The sequence below is a fragment of the Limulus polyphemus genome, unplaced genomic scaffold (genome assembly GCF_000517525.1).
Source record: "Limulus polyphemus unplaced genomic scaffold, Limulus_polyphemus-2.1.2 Scaffold1807, whole genome shotgun sequence".
Classification (NCBI taxonomy): Eukaryota; Metazoa; Arthropoda; class Merostomata; order Xiphosura; family Limulidae; genus Limulus; species Limulus polyphemus.
This window is the reverse complement of record NW_013667417.1, coordinates 13,483-20,250: the sequence shown is the minus strand read 5'-3', so window position 1 is coordinate 20,250 and position 6,768 is coordinate 13,483. Positions and strand designations below refer to the sequence as shown.

Below are 6,768 nucleotides of genomic sequence, written 5' to 3'. Positions count from 1 at the left end.
GCTCAATCCCTGGGAGTGACCTCATAACCATTTTGTGCTTGTTATAGTTTTCATGCTATAACTTTTAAATTAGTAAGTGTATGTTAAAGAAATCTGGCAGATTATCAGTAAACATTACAGGGCTTTCATATGCAAAATATAATTTTTTTTTTTATTAGGTCTTAAGGTTTGTAAAGCAATGTATTTCTCATGCCTTTTTTTTCTTTTTACTTTTCCAGTGTTGCCTATCCAAAATGCAAAGTAATATTCATTTTAAGAATAAAAATACTTTTATGCATCAGAAAATTTTCATATTTCACAAGCAAAATCTTTATAATGTCCAGATAGTTATCAAACGTTTCTTGAGAAAAAACTTTATATTTTATCTGTTATTTTCAGTAATTAATCTGTGTATGGGTTTGGTAGATTTGACTGATCTCGCAACCACCATAAAAAATGAGGAAATAAATATAAATTATGCCTCTTTCATTCTAGAATGAATGCAAATTATAACACGAAACATAAATGTTTAGACTAAATAGCTTAGATCTCATAACATTATACATTTATATATATTTATTATTTTTATTATGTTGACCTTTCAGCCATGCTTGGCTAGCAATACAGAAGTTACAATGACGTGGCTCATGTGCACTCATGTTACCATATCAAATAACATAAAACTGATTTTTGGTCTGTAGAAAGTAACTTGTCTTGGCTGTGTTTTAGTGGACTAGTATTTTTGTAAAATACAGTCACATTTCAATTAACATACATTATATATGTACATAGATTATTGCTAGTTTGAAATAAGTTCTTAAACTTATTTTCTTAACACATAGAAATAGAGCAGTAACTAAAGATGTAAAGCAAACAATTATCTCTTCTAGTTACAATCTTCAAACTCGGTTGCTGCTTGACGTAGGTTGCTAAACTTTAAAAAATTTGCAGATGGAGGATATGAAACAAAATAATTTTTTTAGGTTTTATACATACATTTGAATATCTGAAAAATCATAAATTACTACATTAATACCATAGAATTCCACTATAATTTATCAAGCTGACTAAAGACACACGCTACCTCTTTGAAATATTGGTGCAAAAGAAAGAAATGGTATCAAGCCCATCAAAATGGCTGAGAAAGCCACTAGGGGGGTCATTCTAAGCTTCCGATTGGTTATTCATGTCATATGTAGAAGTAAGTGTATATAAGAGAACATTTCCAAAAATGGAAAGAGGTGGGCAGGGTGCTACTGTGTTTGATTTATTACATGAGCAATATCTAAGCAAATGGAAAAAGAGGCTCTTATTTTAATATTATAGCTTGTCAATATCAGTGATTTGAGTTTCTAATTTGTATGAAACTATAGACTTAGTATTTTGACTTCACAAACATCTAATTTGAACCAGTGCTGCATTCAACATAACATGACACATAAAAATCGATGTTTATCTGTGTTTTTTAAATTAAGAAATTTAGTAATATATAGTACCAAAATTTGAATTATAATCTACAGTTTGATACCAAAGTTACTGACATAAATTCATGAAACAGTAGTTCCATAAAGTTTTGAATACGAGTCAACAAACGAGATGACATGGCCTTTCAACCACGACCAGTCTCGAAAGGGTTAATACAATGATAAGCCAATGTAAGTTAATACCAGGAACAACAACAGAGAATAGACTTACTGTTGCAGCTAACACCCATAATCATGCTGTATTCTACAATATCACTATCTGCAGATCACAAAACCAAATATAGCAGCCTCACAAGAAAGCTGATAATAAATACAGTGGAAAAAGGATTTTTCCAACTTGATTATAATCCATAGTCTTTGTTATTTCTCATGCTGTTTATGAGTACAACCCCTTACTGTACAGCTAAAAGTTGGTTGGTTAATCAGTGTTTATTGGCACAAGGCTATCTGCACCAAACAACCAGTATGAGGTCATAAAATAAGAACAGGAAGAAAAGTAAAATATAGTAAAAAAAGGTAAAAATAAAAGCCAAACAATTCCCAGAAATGAGGTTAAGATTAAATAGGTGTAAAAAGGCTAATGGCCTGTAAAAACCTAAAAACATGATTAATCTTGACAGTGTCACCATTGCCAATAACATAAGGGGTAAATGCTTAGAAAAACCATGCCTAAAATGGTGCTATCAGTTACAGTTGTAACAATGGTACAAAAGGCCACACATTGGCAGATCAGTCCCACATAAAAGAAAACAATGAGTAATGAAACTCTAGCCAATACAGAGCCTTAACAAGACAACTTCCTCTCTCCAATCCTTATGGAAACTAGACAAAAACAACAACAGTAGATTTGATCTGGAAATACTTTTTATTATGTTACTCACTTCAAACTGACTGCCAACTGGCATGAAGCCATGCCTTGATGAGAGGTCTGTAGTCCACGTAAGGGATGGGCAGGGCCATGACAATACCAGAGGAAACAGATTTAGCTCCAGCATCAGCAAGCATGCTCCCATGACTACTGACATGGCCAGGAACCCTGAACAACTGGATAGAAGTAGATGACAAAGAGAAGTGGGCCATTAGTTTCTGATTATTTATGAGAACTGGATGAGAACTCACATAAAGCAATTGCAGGGCCTGCGAAGAGTGTATTGCTTAGTTTCTATGTGATCCATGGCAAGAAAAATTGCATACAACTTGGCAGTGAACACAGAATTTGTAGAGGAGATCCCGTAAGCAGTCACCGAGCCACAACAAACCATGCAGAGCCCATGGAATCTCTTGATTTTGAACCATTCATGAAAATTGGAACAGAAGAATGTTTGGAACATGTTCAGTAGAGAGAAGACAGTATTTCCAATCAGTAACTAAGAGACCAATACATACTCAAATGTATGACCTTGTGTGTAACTGCAACATAAAATTGTGCATATATATATATATGTATACACATGATGTTTCATACAGTTTCTCATAAGAGAATCTGCCAATTTTCATCATAAAATTCCACCAGAGTTCTTAGGAAACAAGGATTGCAAAGTCCTTTCACCCTCATGGTGTAACATAATTTCTAGTGATCATCAACATTCAATAATAACAATAATCATTACTATTCTAGTGTTACATTAAGTAACCTCAACTGCTCTAGATATTATAATAATGCAGCTCCCATGTGACCTGATCTGAAGAACTACCCAATCTCCAATCAGTAATTCTAAAAATGAAGTTTACTAAGTTCTGTCAAATGTTGATCTCATAGGCTAAATTCTAAAAATGAAGTTTACTAAGTTCTGTCAAATGTTGATCTCATAGGCTAATGATTACAATGCTGTTTAACTTTTGCAATCAAGTGGCTACCACAAAATATCACATAACAGGTATTTCATAGTAAAATTCCATTCAATAGCTTGAAATTTAAGAGCATGTGACTCCATTCTTGGCATTAAGAGCCTGCAACAACGTTAACTGCTGAGCTCAAACCACCATCAATGTTATATTCTAGCTGTACAATTGCACCATACATCCAGTCTATAGACTGGAACTTAAAGGATGCTAAGCCATTTTGTTTTCCAGGTTTCCTCATCAATGTATGGCTGTAGTTTGTGATTATCAGGCCATCTTAAATGATGATCAGCTTTAGTCCCAAGCCATAGCAATAGAATTCAATGTTTACATTGTGGCTAATCACCTGAACAAAGAGGTTGCACTAAAACTAGCTCATTCTTCTATGGCACAGAGTAGACAGCCAGATTAGAACACATGACACTTTCCTCTTCATCAACCAGGTTGAGGTAGAATAACACAAGTGTCGTCTTCATTGTCTTCCAACAACATTTTCTTCAACTTCTGATTTTATGGTAAAGCTGAGTACACACAGTGATTCAATAGAGACATATAAATTTGGCATGTTAATATGTTCAATTCACTTTTAAGTATCATGACACTAAAATGATTCACTTGCAGTTTCACAATTATTTGTCACAGTAAGAGGTACAGATTGTTCCAGCCTAAAACTAAGTTTCTTAATGGCTTGCAGGTGCATACTAAAGCAATAGTCAATCTCAAGATTCAATCAAACTTTGATTTCTTTTCTGTCTTGTCAAAACATCTTTGACAGATGATATCTTTACTCGTTTATCAATGAAAAATATGTATGTGCATCAACTAATGCAGATCAAAGCACTCCTCTGCTTATTCCTGTGGAAGATGTGGTATATCTACACTGTGTTGTGAGCCATACATCACATCTAGTAAATAATGCATTACTCATCCAACATTGGCAAACCAGGCTTAACACTATTTGACCATTTCTCTGTTGTTCTATATACAACTAGCTGGAGTACCCCTCCCATGGATGGAAGTTATGTAAATTTGTGATTAATGAAAGGTTATATTAGGACATGAAAAGCTGCTTCCCTTATATGTGATTGTAAAAAACACTCATAAAAAATTAGAACATAAAATGTGAAACTGCATTTTGCATGTATCTCCACATAGACCCAACAAACCTTCATGCAAAATGTGGTGATGATCCATCAACAGGGGCGAAGTAGTGATAAAAACCACAAAAATGCAAATAAAAACTGCAAAACTGAAAATCTGTATGTATATCTCCATGAACCCAATGTACCTCCATCCCAAATGTGGTGAAGATCCATCTAATGAGGCAAATTTGTGGTAAAAAATGCAAAAAAATGCCTATAATAATGGCAAAACACAAAACTGAAACTTTGTATGTACCCCTGCATAGAACTAATGAACCTCCATAACAATTTTGGTGAAGATCCATTCATACTCTGCAAAGTAGTAACATGGACATACAACAGACAGTACTATTATATTTAGAGATTAGTTTGATCAGCATTCACATACTTTGCAAACATACATTTCACCTTCAGCCAAACCATCAAACTAACGATGATATAGTAAAGTAGGAAATTTTCACTACAACTAGTACTCATTACAGTTCTGAAGACAACTGACTACTGAAAACTGCTCCTTGATATACAAGATTGTCTGCAGGTGCTCTTAATCATGCTATCCTCTGTTCAGTCAGCAGATCAGTGACAGAATGCACTGGTGTTAAGCAATGGATAAGCTTCAGATCCAATGATGACCCCACTAGCTTTTAAAGTACTTATTTTGTTCAATAATTTATGTGTTAAAGTGTTTGTTTGTTTGTTGGTTACTAGGTTCCTAATAACATACAAGTCACACAATAAAAGTTGTATAAAAATACTACTGATACTGTAATTAACCCTCCCTCCTAGTACTGGGATCCATAAGAACCTCTATGTAGAAAATGTGAGATTTCATCATATTTCTTTGGTCAATTCTTTACATCAAATTGACTTGTATTTTGCAGGTGTAAAGAGCTGGCACCCTTAGTCATGATAAATATCTGGCATTATGCTGTGATTTTATTTGTTTTGAATATTCACCTAAATGTACACAAGAGTTATCTGCATTAGCAGTCCCTAACTTTGAATTCATAGACAAGACAGCTAGTCAACAGTACCCACTTCCAACTCTTAGACTATTCAAAACCAAATAGTGGGATTTGACCATCAGTCTTATAACAAATCAACAACTTTGATCCACAGTCCAGAATGTTAACAGTTAGGCCATACCCAGCCCTCGAATAGTGAAAGTAAAATTCATTTATCTGTTAACAAAAATGCAAGTGATACAAGACCATATGAAAATGAGACTCTTTCATTACAAGTACCTTTTTCTGCACATAACATTTTTATAAAGTTTCATTCAAAATTTAATTACACTACTTTATCATCAATGTATACGAATAAACTTGGCATTAACTTCCCACAACTTATTATTTCATTGCTTTTCTGATTCATTAAAATCAACTAATTTCCCATATGTTGTTAATATTTCACAGCTTTTCTGGTTTATTAGAAGCAACTAATTTCCCATATGTTGTTAATATTTCACTGTTTTTCTGGTTTATTAGAAGTGACTAATTTCCCATAACTAGTTACAGATAATGAATAGTGATGGTAACTGTGTATCTGTTCCTAGTGTTTAACGCTCTTGTTATGGGTAGGTCAAAGTGCACATCAGGACATTTTAGAGTTACATTGAAAATTTAATTAACCCTCTCTCCCCAGGTACCCTTTACTGCACATGACAAGATTTTAGTGTCTCACATTTAAAGTTTTATTAAACTACTTTTTGTTTATGCTATACCAATTAGAATAGCATAAAATCTAAGCTAATAATCCATATTTGAATAGTATACACGGTTTAAGGTCTTAATTCTAAAACGAAATATATAAAAAAAATCCTGAATTTCCACTAGTGTGACCCACGTGACACATTTTATCTTAGCATATCATCATCCCTATTTTATCCAACACCCCCTCAAAAATGTACAAAATTAAACGTAAAATACTCTCTATAAAAATTGTTATTGCTCAAACAGACCATAATTTTTATAGCCTTCAATTCTGTTTGGTTACAGAGATATCAAATAGAAAATCAGACCCCTCCTGCCACATCCTCTCTTTCACAATTTGTTGATAGTTCTCTCTTATGTTTCATTATATATTACCTATAACCAATAGAAAGTCAAGATTTACATCTATCAAATGACATATTATATAACATTGTGTTATGAACAGATAATCGTTAATTTCACTTGGAGTAGCAACATCATTCCTGTGGAAAAGTTAATGATGAGCTTGGATGAATTTGTAATGGCTGTTGTCGCATAGTTAGAAAGCCAGGAAAATTTTTTAGAAGTAAGTGAATATGTCTATATTTTGCATGTTATTAGTCTATATTC

The 6,768-nt window shown here is 33.4% G+C and overlaps 1 protein-coding gene across 1 annotated transcript in view; it reads right to left on the bottom strand.

Annotated features, from left to right (window-relative positions):
* The window catches only part of LOC106464997 (dnaJ homolog shv-like), a 47,312-nt gene that overhangs the window by 29,197 nt on the left and 11,347 nt on the right, over nucleotides 1–6,768 (bottom strand). The gene's annotated exons all lie outside the window — the stretch shown is intronic.